A 24,847-nucleotide genomic window follows, 5' to 3' on the forward strand; every position below is an offset into this window, starting at 1 on the left:
CATAACACTGGATCTAACTGTTAAATCTTGTGGATATATTTAAATCCAATTTCCCTGAATCATAGAGAAGCTTTACCAATGCCCTAAAAGAAGCCCTTCAAAATAATAAGAAATCTGAAAAAATAGAGTATTAAATTCTGCAACATTACAGGATATAAGATCAACATAGAAATTCAATTTTATTCCTAGTATTTCATACTATTTCTACTAGTAATGAACAATCCAAAAAATTGAAACTAAGAAAACAATTTTACTTTTAATAGTATTAAAACAATAAAATATGTAAGAATAAATTTAACAGAAAAGCATAATATTTGTATAAGGAAAACTATAAAAAGTTCATTGAAAGAAATTAAAGAAGACCTAAATCAATGACAAAAAGTCAGAAGACTTCTCCTGTTAAGATTTTGAGACTCCTAAAATTGATCTACAGATTTGATGGAATCCATTTCAAATATTCCACTGGCTTCTTTACAGAAATTGACAAGTGACCTTAAAATTCATATGGAAATGAAAGGGAACCTGAACAGACAATCTTAGAAAACAATAATGGAATTGGAGAACTCACCCTTTTTTAAAACGTACTGCAAAGCCATTCTAATCAAGACTGAGTAGTAAGAGTAAGATATATAGATCAATAGAGCAGAGTCCAAAAATAAACCCCCACATTTGCGGTCCAATGTTTGTAATGAAGTGCCAAAAGATTCAATGGGGAAAGAACAGTCTCTCCAACAAATGGTGCTGGCATAATTACATATCCAAATGCCAAGGATAAAGTTGGAACTTCAGGTTTCAGCCCTACATGTAGAAAGCTTGAAAGTCATCACTCCCAAATGTACAGCAATTTAAAAAGTGACAAAGAAACTGAAAATTGAAGATTGTTCAGGAACACTTGAAGAAACCGAAATTGTAGGGTAAACAGCTACCCAAGCAGGACAAATATTTGCATCCACAGTGTCACTGAGACCTGCTTACCTGGAACAGAAATCACTGGAACCATGAATTGATAGGAACATTTAAATAGCAATTTTGGCAAATTGCTGGAGACTGAGTGGGGTCTATTATGAGAGTGAGAAACTCCTGAGGGCCTCGGATATAGTGGGGAGCCCTGAATGTTCATGAGCTTTACCTCCAGGATCCCTACCACATTTTCATAGTAAAGCGCCAAGGAAAATTTCATAGTTTTAGGTGTAGGGAAAAGTTCCTATTTTGAAACAAGTCTTGAGCATGTTCTATAAACAAGACCTCATGTTTAGGGTAAAGGCTTTACCAGGGGAAAATGCATCGTCCTGTCCCCAGTTCCCTCTACCCTTACAGTCTAACCTAAGTGCTAGGAGTAAGAGAGCTAAGAAACATTTGTGAAGATCAAATCCCAGGGAACCAGGCACACCAAAACACTGAAATTTAGTCACAAGATTGTGTAACACTCCCCACCCTCAGTACTTTACCACCACACCAATAAGGCTCTAATATAACCACATTCAGGAAAGAAAACTACCAACCAATATGTCTTTCATGTGCATAACAACAAAATTACTTTTAGAAAATTAGCAAATAAAATCCAACAATACATAAAACATGACCAAGTGGGATTATTTCAGATATACCACCCTAATTCAACATTCAAATCACTATAGCCCACCATATCAATCAGTATAACCTACCACATCAATTTGCTAAAGAAGAAAAATCAGGATGATTTCAATTAACAGAGACAAAGCATTTGACAAAATCAAAACAAAGCATTTGACAAAATCAAACACAAATTTGTTTTAATTGAAATGCTCAATGAACAAAGAATATTTATCAAGTTTCCTAAACTTTTATATTGGAAGTTATAACTGTGTGATTAGATAAGAAAATTGGGTAAGATAAAAAATTGTCTTCTTGCACATGTGACATGACGGTCTGTAGCATATCTCAAATGATAGGCAACAATAAAAATCTTCTGGAACTAATAAATGATTATAACAAGTTTAAAGGATAGCTAATTAATACACAAGTCAATTGTTTTCCTGTATGCCCACAATGAACAACTGGAATTTGAACTTTTTAAATGCTATTTATAAAAGCACCTCAATATTACTAAGAAATCAGATTTTCACAACTTGATCTCTAGATCCAACAAAATCAAAAATCACAGGAACCTATTTTATGGATATCAGCAAACTAATTCTTAAGTTCATATAGAAAGGTAAAAGACCCATGATACCCAACACAATACTGAAGATGAATAAAGTTGAGAAATCAAAATTAGCTCACTTTAAGACTTCCTATGACATTACATGGTAAGTCTGGTACTGTTACATAGACAGTATAGTAGTGGATAAGAATAGATGTATAGATCAGTAGAATGGAACAGAGAGCCCAGAAGTAAATCTACAAAAAAAAAAAAAAAAAAAAAATAGCCCACTGATCTTTGAAAAGGAGCAAAGGCAATTCAATGGAGAAAGGACTGTCATGTCAATGAATGTTCTGGAACTGGAAGGCTATATATGAAACACAAAAGTAGAGAAATGCTTTAAACATTTAAAACAATTACCTCAAAATGGATCATAGACATAATGTAAATATAAGACAAAACTTCCAAAAAATGTAGGAGAAAATAATTAAGTGGACTTTATTAAAATTAAAATCTTCTCTACCAATGATACTGTTAAGATAATGAAAAGACAACCCACAGAATGGGAAAAAATATTTGAAAAACACAAATCTAGTAAAAGCATGTATCCAAAATGTACAAAGAACTCTTAAAATTTATCAGCAGGGGTAGGGGATATAGCTCAGTGGTAGAGCACTTGCCCAGCATGCTCAAGGTCCTGGGTTGAATCCCTACCAAAGGAAAAAGAAATTTTTTCAACAATGAAACAATTAAAAACTGGGCAAAAAAAAAAATGTTGGAAAAAAGCTAGCCATTTAAACAAATGGTGCTGAGAACACCATGTATAGAAAAAAATAAAGCTAGATACCTCTCTCATTCTGCACAAAGGTCTAACCCAAGTGGATCAAAGACTTAGAAATTAAACCATAAATTTTGCATCTGCTAGAGGAAGGAAACATAGGGTCAACACTCCAACAATACTGGTGCAGTCACTGATTTCCTTAATAAGACCTCTAAAGATCAAGAAATAAACCTAGAATTAATAAGTGAGACAAAATCACGTTAAACAGATTCTGCACAGAAAAGGTAGTGATTGAGTGTGAAGAGAAAGCATACAAAATGGCATAAAATCTTTGCCAGCTACATCTCTGACAGGGGATTAATATCCAGAATACATGAAGTACTCAAAAAGCTCAACATCAAAACAAATAAACAAGTAACAAAATCAATAAATGGACAAAAGAACTAAACAGACATTTTTCAAAAGAAGAAACACCAATGAACAAGAAACATAGGAAAAAATGCTAAACATTCCTAGTAATCAGGGAAAATCAAGTCAAAACTACACTGAGATTTCATCTCACTCCAATCAGAAAGGCCATTATCAAGAGCACAAATAATAATAAACGCTGGCAATTATGTGGGGGCAAGGTAAACTCATGCATTGTTGATAGGTTTGCAAATTAGTACAACTTTCAGGAAATCAGTTTAAAATTTCCTCAAAAGAACAAGGAATAGTACCACCATGTGACCCAGCTATCCCACTCCTTGACATTTATCCTAAAGAACTGAAATTAGCATACTGTAGTTATGCAGGCACATCAATATTTATAGCAGCGCAACTCACAAAAGCCAAGTGTTATGGAATCAGTTCAGGTGCCCATCAACAGAAGAATGGATTAAGAAAATGTGGTATGTATGCACCATGGAATTTTACTCAGTCATAAAGAAGAATGAATACATGGCATTTGCCGGTAAATGAATGGAACTGAGAACATCATGCTAAGTGAATAACCCAGATGCAGATATCAAGAGTCAAATGTTCTTTCTCATATGTGAAAGTTAAAGCAAAGTAAGGGAAAGAAGGGGGAGAGAAAATGTCATAAAGATAAAGAGAAGATCAGTAGAGTAGAAAGAGATTTAGGAGGAGGAAGGAGGGAAGGGAAAGGGAAGAAAATACAGAATGAATATGACAAAATTTCTCTATTGTGAATATAGAAGAAAAGTGCTCAATGTTATACTTAATTAAAGAATTGCAAATTATAACATCAATGTACTACTGCACACCTACTAGAATGTCCAAAACACTGACAATACCAATTACTAGTAAGCAGGCAAAGCAACAGAAACTCACATTCATTGCTGGTAGAAATGCAAAATGGTATGGCCACTTTGGAAAACTTAAAAAACTAGACAAAAAAATCTAGCAATGGCACTCCTATGTATTAACCAATTGTTTTGAAAATTTGTGTCCATACGAAAACCTTCATGCAGATATTTTTAGCATGTATATTCAAAACTGCCAATAAGTAAAAGAAAATAAGATATCTGGCAATAGATGAATATATCTACACAATGCAAAATTACTCACTAGCAAGCCACACAAGGCATATATGGATCTTAAATGCACTATTGCTAAATGAAAGAAGCCAATCCAAAATGTTATCATATATATGGAATGATATAATATGATTTTAATTGCATGACATTCTGGAAAAGGCACAATAGAGAAATGTAAAAGATCAAGTATTGCCAGGAAATTTGAGAGAGAAAAGGAAGCTTTGAATAAGTGAAACTATTCTGTATGATACTGTAATTTTGTATATATGATACTATGTATTTGTCAAACCTATTGAACTTTGCAGCACAAAGAGCAAATCTTCATGTATGCAAATATTTAAAAATCACTTATGAGGTCAGGGGAATCCCAGAACAGAATGAACAATGTTACAAATCAATATAACTTTAAAAATGTATGAAACAACCTCACTGGAGGGAGGGAGGAAATGGTGCTGACCTAAGTAACTTTGGAAATTAATGGAGTCTGTAAAACTGAAGGCTAAAGAAACTGTACATAAACTCTATACTCCAGTTGATAAAGTTTCTTCCAATGGGAATACAAGTTAACCATTTTGATATTGCTATATATGGGAATCACACAATTGAGTAAATGGATGAAGTACAGTGGAAGCCAGGTTTTCCATTGCAGGGGGCAGGGATTTACACAGAAGCAAGGGGAGATAATAGAATGATCTATATGGTAATGGGTAGGGCTAAAGACAGCACAGCTCATGTTTAGCTTAATATAGGTGCAGATGTTGCATATAAAAATATTCATATGTATGTGTGGGTTTCTAATACCATTCTATAATAATAGAAACCCAGGATTCCTTGGAGAAATGACTTATTCTAGGATTGGGGCAGGAAGTAAATACGCACGTGCATACACACACACACACACACACACACACACACACACACAGTGATGGGGTATGATCAAGACACAGAGGATACAACTAAGTAAATTTCCCAATGTCCAAATCTGGAACAAATTGAACCACAAAAGAAAGTAGTATTGGATTGCAATCCAAAGTATAGGACAATTATCCATGAATCCACACTGATCTAAATTTAAAAATTGATCAAATAAATAAATAAGGGAGAAGAGATATATCTCCCATGCACAAATTTCCAATAAGTTACACACATACTCCATCCTTCAAGGGGGTTCTCCACAACTCCCTCAAGTACATGGACACTTTCTCCTAAAGAGTACAGTGTGGAAAGGGGGAGAAACAAAAAATAACTGTACCATGGAGAAACCCAACAAACATTACCTCAGCCAGGTGATCAAGGTCAATATCAATGACAATAGGTCAAATCAATATTATGTACACTTGTTATAAAGTGATGAAAAGATCACTTCTCATATATAGTCTTTCCTTTAAAAAAAATCACAACTCCATTCTGGTCACAGCCAAATGATGAAGAAAACATCAGTTAAATTCCAACAGGGCACACACTACAATTAAATTTAGAGTATACCTAACCAGTTCTCCTCAAAGTTATCAAAGTCATCAAAAGCAAGAGAAGTCTGGGAAACTGTCACAGGCAGGGAGAGCCTAAGGAGGCATGATGACTAAATGTAATGTAGGTATCCTTGATGGACTCCTCCAAGGTGTATGTAGGCGGGCACACAAAATTTAAGGAAATATGAATAAATTATGAACTTTACTCCATATTAATGTATCAATGTAGATACAATGAATAGAAGAAACTGGGACTTAGGGCTTATGGGACTTTTTGTACTATTTCCTGATTTTTCTATCAATCTAAAACTGTTCTAAAAAGTAAAGTTTAAAAAGTGAAATTGAACCCCTTTCTCACATCCTACAAAAAAAAAACTTATTCAAAATCAATCACAGACTGACATTTAAGAAGTAAAAGTATAAAGTACTTAGGAAAAATGTAGAAGTAAAACTTTGTGACCTTAGTTTCTTAGTAGTATCTTAGAAATGATAATAAAAATCACAAGTGAAAAAAGAAAACAGACATAAATTTAGCTTCATAAAAAATTTAAAAACATTTGTGCTTCCAAAGATTCCATCAAGAAAGAAAAAAAGACAAAGCAAATAATGGGAGAAAATATTTTCAAATCTTTATGTATGGTAAAGGACTCTCATACACAATTGTTCTGGATATGAATGTGTAATTGAGTTGTAATAATAAAAAGGTAAATAACTCAAATAATAAAAAGACAACAAAACCCAATTTTGAAACGAATATGGGATCTGAACAGACATTTCTCCAAAGAAAACAAGAATGACTTGTCAGCACAGGGAAAGATGCTCAACATCATTAGCCGTCAAAACTACAAGAGATGCCACTGCCCACCCACTAGGATGGCTCTAAAAAAAAAAAAAAAAAGACAGATAATGTACACGTGGAGAAGAGGGAACCCTCTTTTATCACTGGTAGGAGTATAGAATGGTGTTGCTGTTTTAGAGTTACAGAGTCAACCTCCACCTCCACATTTGTGCTCCCACTAGCCTACAGTCCCACAGCAGCCTCTGATGCCTTCCCACAGTGTGATCCCACAATGTGCCATGGACCTCCCAAATTTCAAAGGCATAGGTGGCAGTAGAAGTCAAATCTCTCAACTTCTCTCTCCAAATCACGCATTGCAATTATTCTTCCTTGTGAGAATTGGCTTGTCCCGTATCCCAGAAACTAGGAGTTCCTAGGTAATGGGAACTCTGGAAGCAAGTCCCGTTCTTCAATTGCCTTGTGCAGAATATATCTGAAATTTTGCCTCTTGGATTCTCAACTTTTCTTCTACACTCTGTAGAAAAACTAATACCACTTATTCCATAAAGATGTTACAGGTCCTTCTAGTCAGATGTTATTATTTTTCTTTCTTTGACTTTCCAAAGTGCTCCATGCATCTTGGCTTACTCGGCTTCATTCATTTTAATTATTCATAAATTTACTAATCCTTGTTATAAACTTTTTCTGGGGTCTGTATAGATAGCAAATGCCTAAGCAATCCTCACTTTATTAAATATGATTGCATTTTTGTATGATTTTTATGTCTGCATATCTTGGCTCCAATTGCAATTGAAGTCCTTTAAGAACAAAGACTGTTTTGCTTTTCTGTACTTTCTGAGAATAGCTTAAATCACTGTAAGTGAGTAAATGAAAAAGTCAATATAAGACTGTCTTTGTATGGCAGAGAGCCCTTGGGACAGCTACTGTGATTCTTTTCGTCATTGCTCTTATAGTACCTCCTTGGTCCTGGACATCCTGCTCCAGGGAAGGAATGTGGTACAGTGAAGAGAATCAGGAAACCTGGTTTCCAGTCTCAAATCTACCACTAACTGTGTGGCAGTGGACAACTCAACACTCAGTGCCTCAATTATATATCTGTATAACAGAAATGCCTTTCAGTTCTAACATTCTGGGATTCTTGAAACCACTAGTCTTCATTATAATGAAGAACAAACTACCCACATAAATTTTGAATTAGGAAATGAATATTTCTTTTCTTAAATCCTAATATTGTTAGCAATGCCCCAAATGCCTGCCATATTCAGGCACTGTTTCAAGAGTATCACCTGTGTTAACTTATTTATTCCTATAAGACCATCTTCCTCCATTTTCACACAAAAAGCATAGAAATGTATGACTTACACACCTGGGTGACAGAACCAATCTGAGATACAGGGAGTCTGGCTCCAGAGGCTGCACTCTTGATCTTACTGCTTCTCCTCAGGGCACACAAGCAGCACCAGCCTTCACTTCTGCCCCAGAACCACTGGCTTCAATTCCATGGCCACATACTTCATTGAAAGATTAAGCTCTAGTTTCAACAGGAAGTGATAATTCAGAAAACTGTTGTGAGAGAACATAGTGCCCAAAAGAGCAAAGAGATGTTTGCTGATGACTTTATTTGGGACCAGGGTCTTAGTTTTATTTGACATTACAGAAACTGGATTGGGAAATCACAGTGCGGAGACTTCTGACCTGACTTTTGGAAAGAATGCAGTTCTTCTCCCCAAACCTTATCTAACATCGGGTGGAAAGGTGAACACTGTCATTGCAACATCTCCTGTTTTCATCCTGCCCAGAATGTTCCATTTGACTCATTTTCAGGAAAGCCTTCCCCTACTTATCAGTTCTTCCTCATGAACTGGATGTAGGAAGCCACCACAGCTTTCCCACTCCTTACCTCCACTCAGCATTCATCAGCTGCAAGAAACATACTGAGGTGGTTAAACGGCCTTTTAAAATGAGATCAGGAAGCACAAGTAAACAAGGGAACATCCATCATAGGAAATATGTACTTTGAGTTCAACAAAGTATACAGAGTACCCAGTGAGATAAAGATGATTCTAGAACTAACAAAGATTGTGATCAACCTTCAGAGCTGCTGGTTACCTTCCTGTCATTCCAATCAGATGTTTCCATCTCATTCTGTTTTTCAGGGTTTTTTTTTTTTTTTTTCTCTCTTTTCTTTCCTTCCCTTTTCTCCCCTAAACTGCTCTTTCCACTTGTCCTTTCTTTCCCAGGTACCCAAAGAACTTTTTTTATCTTTATTCCCCCCAGTCATCTAGGAAAATAGCCTCACAAAAATGCATGTAAAAATCCCAAATACCTACGTAGATATAGCATGCATTCACACTGTTTTTTTTATCCATGCACTCATTCATTGTTCATCAGATGATTATTTGGTGACTCTTCAGTCCTGGGTCTAAGCTGCTCAGATCCTACCTTATACAAGTTGCATGTGTCTTAGGGAAGATGGAATTTGGTGTCTCCCAGTGACAATGGATTTGGCTGGAAAGGCCTAAGATAACAGAAATGGGAATATATGTTTGATCCATAGTCACAGATCATGAATTTAGAGTCTGGAAGAAACCACACTTACAAATTAATTAATTAATTAGTAAAACTAGCTATTTGGGAAAACTAGAAGAATCAAAAACCTTCCTGTTTGGTGCTTTTATTAACCTTTCTGAAACTCTTGTCTTTGAGCTCTGGAAAAACCTCAATCACAAGCAAGGATCAAATAGTATCCAGCTGTTACCACCTCTGTAGTCACTGAAGAATTCCCAACAAGCTTGGGAAACTTTTCCAGTGTCAAGCCATCCACTAAGCGCTCATAGGGTAAGAAGAAAGTATTATTATAAAGTATTATGTGATTTAGTGCAAAGATGTCCCAAACACCAGGTCAAAACCAGGTCATGGCTTTAGATCAAGCTTGTTATTCCATTCTGCTTATCATATATTCATTGACCAGGTACTCAGCATGGTATCAGGTGCACACATAGCCCTTTGGGCACCACTAGCCAAGTCAGGGAAGTTAGACAGACTCAAATCAGATGGTGGAGACAGTATCATGAAATGGGAATAACCTTTGACTGGGACTCTTGAGACCCATTATGGCTTCCAGTGTTACCACTTGTTAGTTTTGAGACCTGTAAAACCCATTCTAGAACTCTTATAAGGATTCACTCTGAATATTATGTAAATTAATAAATCGGAAATATTCTTAGGTTTTTAGAGAAAATTGAAAGCAGGGGAGAATTCCTTATCAGGTATAATACAATCATATAGGATAAGACAGTGTTTCCCAAATAAGTGGCCACCTATTTAGTGGGCCATGAAGTAAATTTAATGGGTGTTGACCAAATTTTTTAAATGAAATGTTACAGATTAGAAAACAGTGCCAAATGTGGTGATGCACACCTGTAATCTCAATGAGTGGGGAGGCTGAGGCAGGAGATCACAAGTTTGAGGCCAGTCTGGACAACATGGTGAGATACTGACTCAGAATAAAATAAAAAGGCTGGGGATATAGCTCAGAGGTAGACTGCCTGCCTCACATGCCTACAGTCCTGGGTTCAATCCCCAGAACTGCAGAAGAAAGAAAGAAAGGAAAGAAAGGAAAGAAAGGAAAGAAAGGAAAGAAAGGAAAGAAAGGAAAGAAGGAAAGAAGGAAAGAAGGAAAGAAGGAAGAAAGAAGGAAAGAAAGAAGGAAAGAAGGAAGGAAAGAAGGAAAGAAAGAAGGAAAGAAGGAAAGAAAGAAAGAAAGAAAGAAAGAAAGAAAGAAAGAAAGAAAGAAAGAAAGAAAGAAAGAAAGGAAGGAAAGAAAGAAAAGAAAAAGTGGAGTATTTTATAAGCATTAAAGGTAAGTTTTATTTCAGTCTCCATTATATACATTCATGTGTAATGTATTGTGATGGGAAAAGGATTTTTTCAGTATGGCTCAATTTCAGAAAGTTTGAAAACTACTGAGGAGATTCTTTAAACTGCTTAAAATTCAGCCTTGCTACATCTTTTATGATTCATTAGTTGGATTATTAATTCACTTAGTCTAGTATTCCTTAGTTTCCGTGGTGCTCTGCCCCATGGGATGGTACCCCTAGACATTTTGCTTTCAAGAATCTAGCTGTGGAAGAAGAATGACCAGGAAAAAAAACTAGAGAATATTGAGACTGGAAATGCCTCACCAGTTATAATTACTCTTCAGCAACAATAAGTCACACACTGGGAGATGGAGCTGGGATATCGGGAAATGTTTCCAGAAGGCCCAGGCAGAGCAATTCCTAGAGAAAGGGTGGGAGCTGGCTCCTGGGAAAACAAAACAGGAGGAACCTAGAGTGGATCACAGAGCCTCAACCAAGAGGGAGAGGGCCCAGTCTGTCCGAGACGTCTCCTTGAGCCACAGAGAGAGAAATTTCGCAGGTACTTGGAAGAGAAGCGGCATACAAACAGGGTAGATAGACATCTTGCCAAGCTGGTGTCCATGGGCTCTTGTTTGCCTGGTTTACTCTAACAATCAGCACTCACAAGCACAGCCTGGCTCTCTTTCCCTTAGATCATTTCTCTGCCCTGACCATGCCAGTCTCCTCTATACAATTACACACCAGGAAACAGCAAGAGAAAGGACACGGAACAAGGTCGAAATCCTATCTACAAGATTTGCCGTATTTATGTTCTTGATGTATTGTGCTTGGAGTGGACTTTGTCACCAGGGCATCCCCACAGAAACGTGATATCTGCTCTGATGAGTGATCAGTGACACATCCTACATGCATGACTTGGTGTGGCTCTACTGTTAAGCCACTGTTAGGCCAGGTGACTCCCTAGGACAAAGCTGAAGGCTTTGGCTCTAGAGCGAAAGTCGTGTTCCAGGACATGTGTAGGAAGACTAGCCCAAAACAGCCCTCTAAACCAGGAGAGACCTGCAGCTCCTCTGTACCCTCCGCCCACCTCACACACAGCCACAGCAATCATCCTCGCCTCACTCTGAAGATGACCTGATTCCAGGGCTGGAGCGTGGACAAATTTGAAGTTGTTTCCTGCTTTCATTCTATAGTACAAATTCCCTGTCAAGACAATTCGTTCTGGGCCCGTGATTCAGCACACTGATTCTCAGGCTCACTCCAGAGATTTATTGGTGATACCAAAGCATTTAACTGCACTGTTTACTAAAGAAAAGTGATATTCTAATATCTGCTATTCTAATATCATGGGGAAAAGAGTCAAAAATAGGGTCAGTCTGACAAATACGACATCAGTCAGGACTTGACCAGAACGGTCAGTTGGGGGTTGTTGCTTACACCGGATGAGGGAGGGACCTTCCCATCGTCACTCATATCTAGCACTCATGGTGTCTCTGATGTCCCCCATCATTCTGGAAGTCTTCTATCCTGAATGCAAGTCAGTGGAAGGAGGGCATAAGCTCAGGAGATGGCAGATTACAGAGCAGCGAGGGTCTCAGAGGTTTCCCACTGGTACTATGGAGAGCCCTGTGAATGAGAGCACCAATACAGCCCCCGGTAAGTTACTTAGCCCCAAAGTATTTCAAAACCTGCTGCCTGCAGGTCAGGAACTGTGCAGGAAGCTTAGAGATGCAGGAATGAGTAAGGTATGCACTGATCCCGTACTCCTCAGAGTGACTCTCTCAACCAAGGAATTGTTAGGGTCCATGGATGGATTTTAGGGGCTGCACAACCTCTTGAAGTTATGTGCAACGTAGATTTTTATAGTAAGAGGTCTCCTGCTCATATCAGACTATCAAAGGGCTATGTGGTCCAAAAAATTTAAGTGATTCATTTTTTTCAACTGTAATTTCTATATATATTCTATGGTAAGAAGAGTGGTCTTACCACCCTGGATAAAATGAAGGGGAAAACATCCTAAGAGTGACGAAAGCTGTCTGCTATCTGGCCAACTGCCTCAATATCTACCTAACCAAGTAAGCCTTATCAGATGCCAGTATCTCCACGTCATTGGGAAGATCAATTAGAAGTACTTTGCCAAATCTAAGGGCCAACCCTGATTTTCTGTATTCAGATGTCACAATTCCTTATAACTTCTGTACAAGCATTCTGATTTCCACCCTACTGTAGCAGCCCATTCAAAAACAAGTAAACCTGAAACCACAATTTGTTGTCAAAGTAGGCTAGCAGTTGAAGAGTGTGTATTACCCCCTGGTGGATTCTGTCACTATGAAAGCTGCTCTTAAAGTTACATGTAGAGAGAAGATTGTACCAGTCATATCATATCCAACAGAAGGTCATATTTCTTTTTCAGTTGGCTTCTTGCAGGTCAGAGGTTCAACTTGACTAATTGTATATTTGATCATATACAATCTGATTTTTGAAAATTTAAATCTAAGCAAATATAAAATGTATTCATGAAAATTACTGGACTGTTTCTCTTCTCTGTGGTAGGGAAAGTGGGATTTCCTCTTAACCTCAGAATAATGCTACTGCTAAGGAACTGTAACAAATAGAATTGACCTGCAGAAATTGACCACTAAATTATTAAATAATTTTTAAATAATTAAGTAATATAAAGCAAGTGTTTTTAATCAAAAGATTAACTGTAGCCTAATTTCACAACTTGTAGCTCTCCCAAGCCCCAAAATGGTAAATTTCATATTTAACTTGGAATTGCTTTTTTCTCTTTGTATGATCTCTTGCCTAAACAGCAAAGCCACACCATGAAAGGGGCTTGCTTTGATCTAATTATTTAGATTAAGTGCCTAACAGACAATACATATTAGCAAAATTAATTCCTTCACTAAAGCTGTTGATTTAAGAAAAAGTGAAAAATGTGGACTCTAGAAAATGAAGGCTATCCTGTATTCATTCTTCCCAATATTCTAAATCAATAATTGTCACTACATAACTAGGTCATTACTCAAAGAGTAATAAAGGACAGAGAGGGTTAACAGTTAACCATATCACATGTCTCCAGTTACGCAATGTTGATTGGGGAAAGTTGTGTAAGATTTGTATAAAATAAACTCTAATTGGCTGCTAAGGTGGTAGAAAATAATATCAGCTTTATGATCAGTGAAAATATAACATGGCAATTTTAAATTTCCCATTTAGTCGATGATGCTGTATTTCAAATATACATTTAAATGATAATGGGAAAGATGATTAAAGTTGGCCCAGTGACATTTTTCAGATAGCTGAAAATGAGAAATATGTTTTAACCTTCATAGCTTTAGGTTTCATTGTTATTAACTGATATGTTCTTTTGCTAAAGAAGTGAGCTGGGGGGCAGTTCATGGACCAGTGAGTTCATACTTACAATTCTAAACTACTTCATTTTTTAAAATATCAAAGAATTTTTAAAGCAAAAATTGCATCTAATTACTGAATCATAAAAAGTAATTAAAAAGCAGACACTATGCTTTTTCACAGAGTATAACAATGTTTTATAAAGCATAGCACTAGAAGGAATTTCACATGACCCAAAAGAGAAACATCCTCTTGGTTAAATCTGACCAGACAGAGTGTAAATTGCTAAAATTTATATATTGGACTAAGAAATGCTATTTTGCCCTTCAAGAGTCACTAAATACTGTATTGGATTGCATTGTATGGTGTTATGGTAAGAACACTTAGCATGAGATCTATCCTCTGAACAAATTTTTAAGTGTATAATACATGATTATTGACTATAGGTACAATGCTGTACAGCAATTATCTAGCAGTAATTCATTTCGCTTGACTGAAGCTTTATATCTATTGATGCTTCTCCATTTACCCTTCCTCCCACCCTCTGGCAACCATCATTCCACTCTGAGTCTATGAATTTGACTATTGTAGATGCCTCATTATAAATGGAATTATGCAGTTTTCGTCTTTCTGTGACTGGCTTATTTCACTAAATATAACTCCTCAAAGTTCATCTATGTTGTTGCATATTGGAGAATTTCCTTCTTTTTTATGGCTAAATGGTATTCCATTGTTTGAACATATCACATTTCCCTTTTTGATCTTTTGGTAACATGTTACAATTATACAGTCCATGTGTACAATATATATTAATCAAATCATGGTAATAAGCATTTCCATCTCTTCAATCATCAATCATGTTTATGGGTTGGGAATTTTGTATTCTTCTTTTCTAGTTAATTTGAAATATATCATGGGATTTTTTTGTACAATAGTTACCCTACCAGGCTAAAGAAGAACTAAAAGTGAGTCTTCCACTCTGTTTTGATATCCCTTCTTTAATTTCTTTCTGTATCCCCTGTCTGCCCTCTCACTGCCCTTCCTAGTTTCTAGCAAGCACTATTCCATTTCTGTTCTTCCATAAGCTTGACTTATGGGTTCCACAAATGAGTGAGAACATAGGGGTTTGTCTTTCTGTAACTGGCTTGTTTCACTTATACTGACTGCCAGTTTCGTCCATGTTTTTGCAAATGACAAGACCTAATTCGTTTTATGGCTGAACAGTATTGCACTGAATAAATATAACACAGTTTCTTTATCCATTCATTCACTTAACGGTAGATATAGCTGTAGATATAGATATATAGAGATATAGATATACATACACAGACGTATGTGTGTATACATCTATATATGTATATATTTTTTCCTTTAATCACTTATCTGTCAATGGAAATTTAGATCGTTTTAATGTCTTGGCTATCATGAGTAAAACTGCAATGAACATCGGAGTACAGATATCTCTTTGAGATCCTAATTAAAATTCTTTTGGATAAATCCCCAAGTGTGGGATTGCTGGATTGTATCATAACTTATTAAATCTTTTGAAATTTATGAATGAAATAGAAAGAGAACTTTTAAAAAGTGAACTGTAAATGATTCTTCAATTATTAATTTTTGTTAAACTTTTCAAATGTGCACCAGAAAAAAACAGCACTACACTCTTAAAATATGGATGTCTTTTTCAAATCCAACTGGGTACCCAGGAAATGTTCCCATCATTACTGTAATTTAATTCAAAGGATGGTTTATCCATAGAACAATGGAAACTGACTTGGAGGAAAAAAAGCTTGTGTCACTTTCTACAGGCACCAGGGACTTGGGAAGGAACAAGTTATAAATGACCTATAAGAACTAATAAGTTATGAATCTCCATTAATCAAGATGTGATTAAATATTTGTCATCGAAGGTAATAAAGATAGCTCCTTCCCACACTCAAGATACAAAAGATGGAAAAGATCTGTTCAACAGATTCATTTATTCATTCATTGAACATGTCACATTTGAAATATGTGTAGGGCATTGTGTCAGGCGCAAATGTTTTATTGTGCCTGGAACTAAGATGACAAAAATGAAAATATGTAGCCTCCACTCAAAATGTTCTGAGTAATGGAGAGATGGATTGCCAAATGAACAATCACAGTAAAATCAGATATTTCTATAACAGGAATATAAAACAAAGCACATGAATAGCATGAAAAATATAAAATAAATTTGCTGGGGACATCGAGGAAGGCTACACAGAGGGATTTAAGTGTGATTATCAATGGAAAAGGGGCATTCCAAGCATGGAGATAGGCATCATCAGAAACTCAGGGACATGAGACAGCTTGAAATATCCAGAGAATCACAAACCGATTTGTGTGAATTCAGCTGGAAAGCAGGAAGGCTATTGCCGTAAGGCAGAAGAGACATGTTCAGAACAGTGGCAGCAGAGAAGGGCTAGAGGAACAGGTGGAGGAGAGACTTAGCAGACTTTCTAGGGTCCATGATTGACAGGGTGGGTGAGTAGGTGAGGGAGAAGACATGATATCTGCTGGGTTTCTGGCTGGGCACGTGGAGGCCGCATCATTTCTAAAACAGGGGAGGTTAAAGGAAGAGATTTATTCAGCATCATCTTCCATTTGATATGCTTTCAGGACATTCAATTAAATATGTTCCATTGGTCATTATATCTGTTAGATGAGGATCCCAGAGAAGAAAATTGGGCTGAAGATATAAAGGTGAGCCATAAGCAAGGTTGAAACTACAGGAGGCACGATGAGATAAGGAGTTGCAGGGACAGAGTCCAGTAGCAGACTGACCTGGAAAAAGTGGTAGAGCAATAGCTGTAAAGGCTACACACATCCTATCCACAAGCTGGGAGAAGGACTAGGACAACATAATGACCTGAAAGTCAGCAGGAGAACAGGGCTTCAGGACAGAGGCAATGAATGATCTGCTCTCACTTATCAAGATAATTTCTTTGGGTCATTAGGTTTGATTCTTTAGGGAAACTAAGTCTTCAAGGAATTAGGGTTCCTATCTATCTTAAAGTCTTTTGAGGGATTGCTTTATAACCCTGGTTAAATAAACAACTGTTATTTTAGGTTATGACAATGTAATCAACACCCTAAACATATATGACTAGAAAGAGCTATACATCTTGCTTGTCCACGCTTTGTCTGTGTTCATGTAAAAGTTTACAAAATCAAAGTTATGTAAGTTTAATACAGGCAAGATAACCAATAAGCGCTCTCCTTTATACATTGTACAGATGTAAAGTGGCCACATTGTCATTTTAGTAAAAATTGGCTTTCATCTCTACTTTAACCATATAAATGTTTTATGTAAATAAAATACATTTATACACCAAATAATGTCTTTTTCTAATCATTAGCACTGTTTCCTAAACTTAAGAGATTAAAACTATCCCTTGAATTTTGTTATACTGCTATCCTATGCACACCTGTGATAATATTATCCTACCATAAGGATTCTAAATTTTACTTTAAAAGTTAAAAGTAAGTTAATAGAAGGTCATCTGTGTAATTGTGATGCTAATTACTACTTATTTTTTGTATATTAGATGTATTCATGTTCTCCAAGCTTTTCAAATGCAAAACTTAAGAAGACACTTTACCAATCTGGTGTTCTCCAAACTATAAGTTGTGTGTAATGATAGATTCTTTCAGATTTATATGAAAATACAAACTTGGGTTTTTTTTTTAAATGATGGGGAGTGTACATTGGTGTAAAAAACTACAGTTCCAGTTTGTTAGTTTTTGAGGAACCTGTACACTGTTTTCCATCGTGACACTATAAATTTATACCTACAGTGTATAACACTTCTTTTTTCTCTACGTACTTGCCAGCATTTGTCATGTTTTGTCTTTTTGATTATAGCCATTCTACCTGGGGTGAGGTGATACCTCATTATGGTTTTGATTTGCATTCTCTTGATGATGGGTGATGTTGAGTAGTTTTTCATATACTCATTAGACATCTGTCAATAAAAAAAAGAGCTGTGGTTAGTTCAAGCAGAGAAATGATTGAGAAGCTGCCACTGGATTTGTTAAATAGACTTTAGCAACATTAATAAGGCATTTTTTTTGTATTGTTGAGCTGAGGGGTGAACGGGAGTGAAAAAATGGAGGCGATGGACAAAATACGTGTTGGAGAAGTTCGTGGAGAAATTAAGGCAAAATAGAGGATGATAGTGATTCAGTGTCATATTTGTTTTTAAGATGGTAGAGATTTAACAGATTTTGTTTGCAAACAGCAAAACGTGCTTTAGAAGCACTGTTCCAATCCTTGTATGTGGTTTCCTAATTGTTCCTCAGATTTACTCTGAGAGATAGTATTTAACATTTATTGAGCATCTATTATGTGCCAGGCATTGTTCTAAAAATTTTACATACATACTTCATTTGATTTCCACAACTCTTACCAGGCAAGTGCTGTTATCACTCCCATCTTGCAGGTGAGAAAATTGAGTGACCAAGAAGCTAAATATGCCTCAAGGACATAGAACTCGGAAGGAGCAAAGCCTACATTGAACCAGATTCTTGTCTCAAAGTCTATACAATAATAAGATGGTTCTGATTGTCCCAGTGAAGGCGAGAAAACTGATTCTAAGAGGTTAAACAATTTGCTTACTATTCTGCCAATCGTTGGGCCCTCAAGCAGCATGAATACCTGAGTTTGAGTCCAAGGTCTGAGAGAACCGTGCTACCAGTGTAGCAGTCCGGAGACACGAGAGAGAAGGCCTGACAGGTGGAACGAGAACCTGCAGGTGCAAGGGAGGGTGACAACACAAGTGGAGCAATTAGTCTGTTGTCTGAAACATGTCACCAGATTCAGCAAAGTACAAATCACAGGATTGGAAAGAAACCCTTAGAGGCCTCCCTGCTGCCTCTAAGCAGCCCATAAGCAAAGCCAAACAGGAAAAAATGTATCTACTGGCCCAGGGAAGAAGTTTGGCAGCCACAGGGTGGTGGGAAAAGGGATGGAAATAAGCTATCATTTGCTTTTATTTTTTTCCTTTTTCTTTGTATTTTTGTTTGTTTGCTTTTTGTTTTTTGGTTTTTGGGGTTTTTTGTTTGTTTGTTTGTTTGTTTTTTGGCTATCATTCAGCACTTTTAACTACTGAGATTTCTCAATCCAAACAGAATGCTTCCTGTCTCCTCACAGACATGGCTCTCAACAGGGTCTCAGAGCACTAGGGAAATATTTACTCCAACACCCTCCCCCTGAAAGGACAGGGGAGACTGGAGGTTTGATGTCTCCTGTGGGATCACATTCAGCAGGTGGCATCTTGTCTTGACTTTAAGGAAAACAGATGAGTTAAGATAAAGCAGTCTCTACCCCCATGTACCATCAGATTCACCTGCTTGGTTGTTTACCCAAATATTAGGGATAAAACAAGCCTCTGAGTTGTAAATTAGGAGCAAAGAAAAATCAGGAGTGCAGCATTTTCTGCTGCTTGCTGTTCTGCTTTCTGATGCTTCAGGAGGGCAAGGAGAGTGTCAAAGATATCTCTCCCATGTGGACAGTACCATGCTGAGTACTCAATAGGGCTCACGGCAGAACTACTGACAAGATGAATGACAGTCATAAGAAAAGAGAACATGAGGCACATTAATACAAGATGATCTTGCATTTTTGTAACTGACCTCACAAAGAAGCTTTGCCTTTAGAAACTGTGGCTGAAAAAACAAGCACCAGTGGATCCAGAGAAATGAGAATATAAGATCATTCTCTCCTTCTTCTTCCTCCCTTCAGGGGATTCTGTCTCCAACCCCAAGAGAGGCTATCATGTGACCACTCAGAGTAATTATAAGTGTATTTTTTTGATAAGATAGAAGAAGCCTCTTTTAGTATGTTTAAGAATTATTCCCTTTTTGTAGACTATTTATATACTTTCAGTTAATATGGAAAGAACAACTTTTTGTGACCATCACTACAGTGTGCCCAAGGAGCAACCCCAAGATTCATAAATATTTTAATGGTAAACAACAAATCAGGAATGTCAGTCACTTGCAAAGTATCATTAGTTTTTCAAGGTTGGGGATCTTCATGAAGCTGATGGGATAAAAAAATAAATAAATAAACTATCACATGGATATTTATGTCCTATGATACAGCTATACCCTAATATGAAAGTAGAATATCAGCCATGCTATTCCAAGTTGGGGTAATGTATGCTTCCCTTGGAACTCTTATATATAACCTTGAGCCAAAAAGGATCCCACATTAGTTCTGTTAATGATTTTTATTCCACAGGTTATTGGAGGGGTTGACAAACTAATGGGCTCGGACATGGGGGAACTAACAGGGCTCAAGGTCATGACTCACAATGATCCAAGGAAGTTGTCTGCTTTGCTGGTTTTATGCCAAGAGCATTGCCTATTTTAATTACTTATTTTAGGTTGAACTATAAGAGATTTTCAATATTCAATAATTTTGCCTTATGGATATGGTGTTGTCATATTTGGTTCAAACTAACAGTTAGACAGGCATTAGTGCTTCCACAAAAATCCCATCCTGGTTGAAGCAGCAGGCAACAGAAGAAGGACTAGCCAGGGCTAGGCAGCACATTGTCTATGCAAACCAGAAAGTCAATACAAACCAAGGATTGGGCACGCATAACAATAGCATTGTATGATCCAGTGGCTGAGTGATTCTAGAAGGTCTATCCTTTTGGATTTTGAGCCCCACATTTATTTATCACTGGAGATTTCAACACCCTACTCTAAGCAAGTCACAGAATCAACAGACAAAATCAGCGAGAACATGAAAGAACTCACATCAACCAAGAGAATTTAATTGACATTTGTAAAAAACTATATCCAACTCAGAAGAATACTCATTTTTTAAGTGCCCATGGAACTTTTACCAATATAGACCACATTCTAGGCCACAAACAAACCTCAATAAAATGCAAAAGAATTTAAATCATACAGAGTAATTTCTTTGATTGGAATGGAATCAACTTATTATTGGGTTTGGTCACACTAATCAGGCAAGTAATATGATTATTTGTCTGTTTGGGTATCATTTTTTCTAAATATGCTATTAGTGTGCCTTTCTTTACAGGCTACTTGATGTTCATGGTGTCACTCTAAAAATCTCACAAATAGCCCAAAATATTTCTTCCAGAACTTTTTTGCAGAAGCCTGGATTCTCATGTAAATGAACCTTTTCAATTTTTCAGATTTTTGACTTGTTCTTTCCTTGCAAGGGACACCTTTTTTTCTCTTGTTTCCCAACTGAAGCGTTCACAGTATCTCAGCATCAATCTGCCCTTTCTGACCACACCAAGGCCAGGGGCTGTGTTGTCTCTTGAGCTACAGGGATTCCTGGCTTGAAGGTGCAGAGGCCCACAGCCCGCCCCCTGCCCTTAATCCCCCAAGACACGTTCACACTGCTAGGCCTCCTCTGACGGCCAGAAGGCAACAAGTGCTATCACTCTGCTCTCTGGGTTATTTTGCTTCTGGCTATCTAAGTGTTCTGGGTTTGTCCTACCCCTGGAGTGAATGTCCTGGTATTTCATTGTCGTGTGACCACCCAAGTGCAGGAGCGAGTGCCCTAGAAGCATTCTCCAGTGACATCCTTCCACACAGCAGTCGCCATGGACAAAACCCCTCTCAGGCACTGAGGAAGCCACACTTAGAGAGAAAATCCAACCATTCAGGCAGCCATCCCTGGTTAGCTAGTGACCTGCTCGGGTCCTTGAGAGGTTTTCAAAGCCCTTCTCAGGAGACATGGGGCCTTCAGGTCTACACCACGACCTGCTAGAAGAAGCTCTGCTACTATCTGTAGAGTCCACATTCAGGCTATAATCAGTTCAGCTGTGACCTTTAAAATTCATACACTGAAGTCCTACCCTTGAGGTCATGAGTGCAGGACCCTCATGATGGAAGGAGCCACCTTTGATGAAAAGGCACCAGAGAGCTCTCCCCACTCACCCGCACAGAGAAAAGCATCTGTTTCCAAGCCAGGAAGAAAGGCTTCACCCTGAGCTCACACTTCCAGCCTCCAACACTGTCAGAAAATAAATTTCTATCACTTAAGCTACCAGTCTATGGTATTTTGTTATGGCAGCATATGTAGACAAAAGTACGTATTGAAGCCTTAACCTGCAGTGCCTCAGAAAGTGTTTGTAAAGAGAGGGACTTTAAAGAGGTCATCAAGTTAAAGCAGGCCATTACAGTATGACTGGTGTCCTCATCAGGAGAGATCGGATACAGACAGGAACAGAGGGAAGAGTGTTTGAAGACGCAGGGGGAAGGCAGCCATCTGCAAGTCAAGATCCAAAAGAAACTCAACCTCCCAAGACCTTCACCTGGGACTTCCAGAATCCAGAACTGTGAGAAAACAGATTTCCTGTCATCTAAGCCCCTGGGGCTGTGGCAAATGGATGCATCAGCTTGAGCTGACTAGCACACAGGCCATGGTGAGAGACCGTGGAACACTGTCCATGTGCCAGCATCACGGCCATCACCTAACTCAGAAAATAAGTGAGTTCAGAGCTATTGGGCACCATCTGTAGAGATGAGAAAGACCACGTGAAGGAGAAGGAAGGACAGGGCAGGTCACATTCACAGGAGAGCAGAGATTGGGGCTGAGGTCAGCAACTGGGGCAGGCAAGTGGATATCCTGAGGAAGCATGAGGAGAGGAGATGAGAAGGTGGTCCCACCCAGGAATACTTCCTCTCCTTCTGTGGAGGAGCATTAGAAAGGGGGCATCAGGACCCAGAGGAGCAGCTGTTGGTCTGCCCTGGGGGCCAGCTCCCAGCTGACTCTCCCACCTTTCAGGAGGCTTCTAACTTCTCTGACCAGTAAGAGAGCAAGTAACTCATCGGCCTTGTAACAAGGAGCTATGGCTATGTTACAATGAAGTGAGAATGAAGCAATTATCTGGATAATTCAAGCATCTACCATCATTCAGCTAAAATGTCCACAAGAAGAGGTGCAAGAGTCAAGAAGAAGACACCCTTTTGAGGTAACTGCCTCAATTTACCATTTTATATTGGACTCTTCTAAATTAAGTGACACCCACAGACTCCAGCTCTGCCGAGGGGTCAGTCGGTGTCCTCCAGGGTGTGCGGTGGATAGGACAGCCCTGGTCGGGGATGAGAGGGTATCCACTCTCCTCATGCTGACTCCTTTGTTCTCTGAGGTGTTTTACGGGGGGCTGCAGTGCCTCGCATTTCAGACTGTTGATCCAGTAGGATTAGCTGCACAACAAGTCATCTTTACAAGAGCAGGAGAGCTCTGAGCTGTCCAAGCCAGCTTATTACCTGCTTGCAGAAAATGTGTGAAGGCATTTTGAAGGGGGATATTGCAAGGAACAGCATTTACATTAAGAATACACGCAAAGAGCAGCAGCTTCAAGGGTTTCAGCATGTTTATGCTTCTCCCCTAAACACATTTCCCTAGAAATCTGGATACTACTCCTAAGAAATGCCCCCAAACCCCATCAACATAGTGGATTACTCTGGTATTTCCATGTTTTTCCTTCCTGGGAGCCAGGAAGACTCAGAACCTTCCTGTCTTCTTTCTCTAACAAACACCGCAAAGAGTCATGAATTTCCTAATCCTCTCATTGAGATTCTGGATGGTGGAATATGAACTGCATGGGATATAAAGTCAGAACACCTGAATTAGAGTTCTAACTCATCTATTTACATGCCAGGTGGTCTTGAAATATCACTTAACACCACGGAGCTTTGGGTACCTGACCTAAGATGTACAGAATAAAACACACAGTTATTAGGATTTAAAAGAAATAATGAATACCAAAGTCCTTTATAAGCCATAAAGAGTTGTGCAATTGCAGCCCTTGTTAATGAGACACTAAGTAGCTCATTTCCCAGACAGAGGGCAACTCAGTGCGTGCCACCAGCACTGAGCCACTGTCTTACATCACTCATCTGGTCTTCATACATATTTCTAATTGTTCCTTTTAGGTACCTATACTCTCACAACAAAGGCAGTAGAATTTGGTTTATCACCAAGGACCTAACCTTGGCTCTCTCATTTGTTCAAATGGTGGTCAAAGTATCTTTGCAAAGAATGTTGAATGAGATCATTTATAAAAATTAACTTCATAATGATTGGTCTTATTTTGGTACTTGATAAATATAAGGGCTTAAAAAATTACAGTACTATGACTATTTTTCTGTTGCTGATCACGAGCAGGAAGATGAATTGCTCACCTCTTAAATCTGGTACCCTGCTACCATTCATTTGTGAGGGACCCTGACTCACTCCCCACCCCCATCCCTAATCTCATCCTCCTCCTTTATACCAAAAGTGATGGTTCTAAGGTGTTTGATTTATTGTATTTACTTGTTACTAGTTTTGTATGCTTCCTGTAAAACTTATTGAGCTATTTTGGGTGCTTTATTTCTCTAACTACACATACTTTCTGAAGGAAAAGGAAAGAACAGTTTACAGGGGACTCCAAAAGGAGCTTGGACTTTCAGAGACCAAGAATTTCTTTCTCTCTCTCTCTCTCTCTCTCTCTCTCTGAAAAGGCCAGGGCTTGGGGCCTGTCCCCTCAGGACTGTGGCTTTTAGCCCCAGCTGACTAGCCACTGTTTTGGAAAGCCCCAGGGAGGAGCAGACCTTGATAAGGACTGATCCAGCTCATTAAGCAACAGGACTGATGTCATCCTCTGTCACACCCCATTAGCAAGGAGGCAGAAGAGGTAACTCAGGGCCACTTACAGGCTCACAGAACCTCGAACTTGTCGCGTCCCCTCTGCCCACAGAGAGAGACACGGCAAACGTCTGAAGCTTTGGAAGTTTATTGTGCACAGTTTCTTTCCTACGCTTCTCTTACCCCTAGCTTCTGCGCACTCTCAGCTTCCCTTTTCCCAGCTCCTTCCACTCCCGTGTACTCCCTCCTTCCAGCTCCGCTCCCGCTGCTGCCGCG

At 38.2% G+C, this 24,847-nt stretch overlaps 1 protein-coding gene across 1 annotated transcript in view; it reads right to left on the minus strand.

The window, feature by feature from the left end:
• Tdrd15 (tudor domain containing 15) overlaps positions 1 to 8,284 on the minus strand; it is a 52,155-nt gene extending 43,871 nt beyond the window's left edge. The window contains exon 1 of the mRNA XM_047522144.1: positions 8,076 to 8,284. The gene's annotated coding sequence lies outside the window, so the exon portion shown is untranslated. The remainder of the gene's footprint in view (positions 1 to 8,075) is intronic.
• Positions 8,285 to 24,847: the final 16,563 nt, after the last annotated feature.

This window comes from Sciurus carolinensis, chromosome 13, assembly GCF_902686445.1.
Source record: "Sciurus carolinensis chromosome 13, mSciCar1.2, whole genome shotgun sequence".
Lineage (NCBI taxonomy): Eukaryota > Metazoa > Chordata > Mammalia > Rodentia > Sciuridae > Sciurus > Sciurus carolinensis.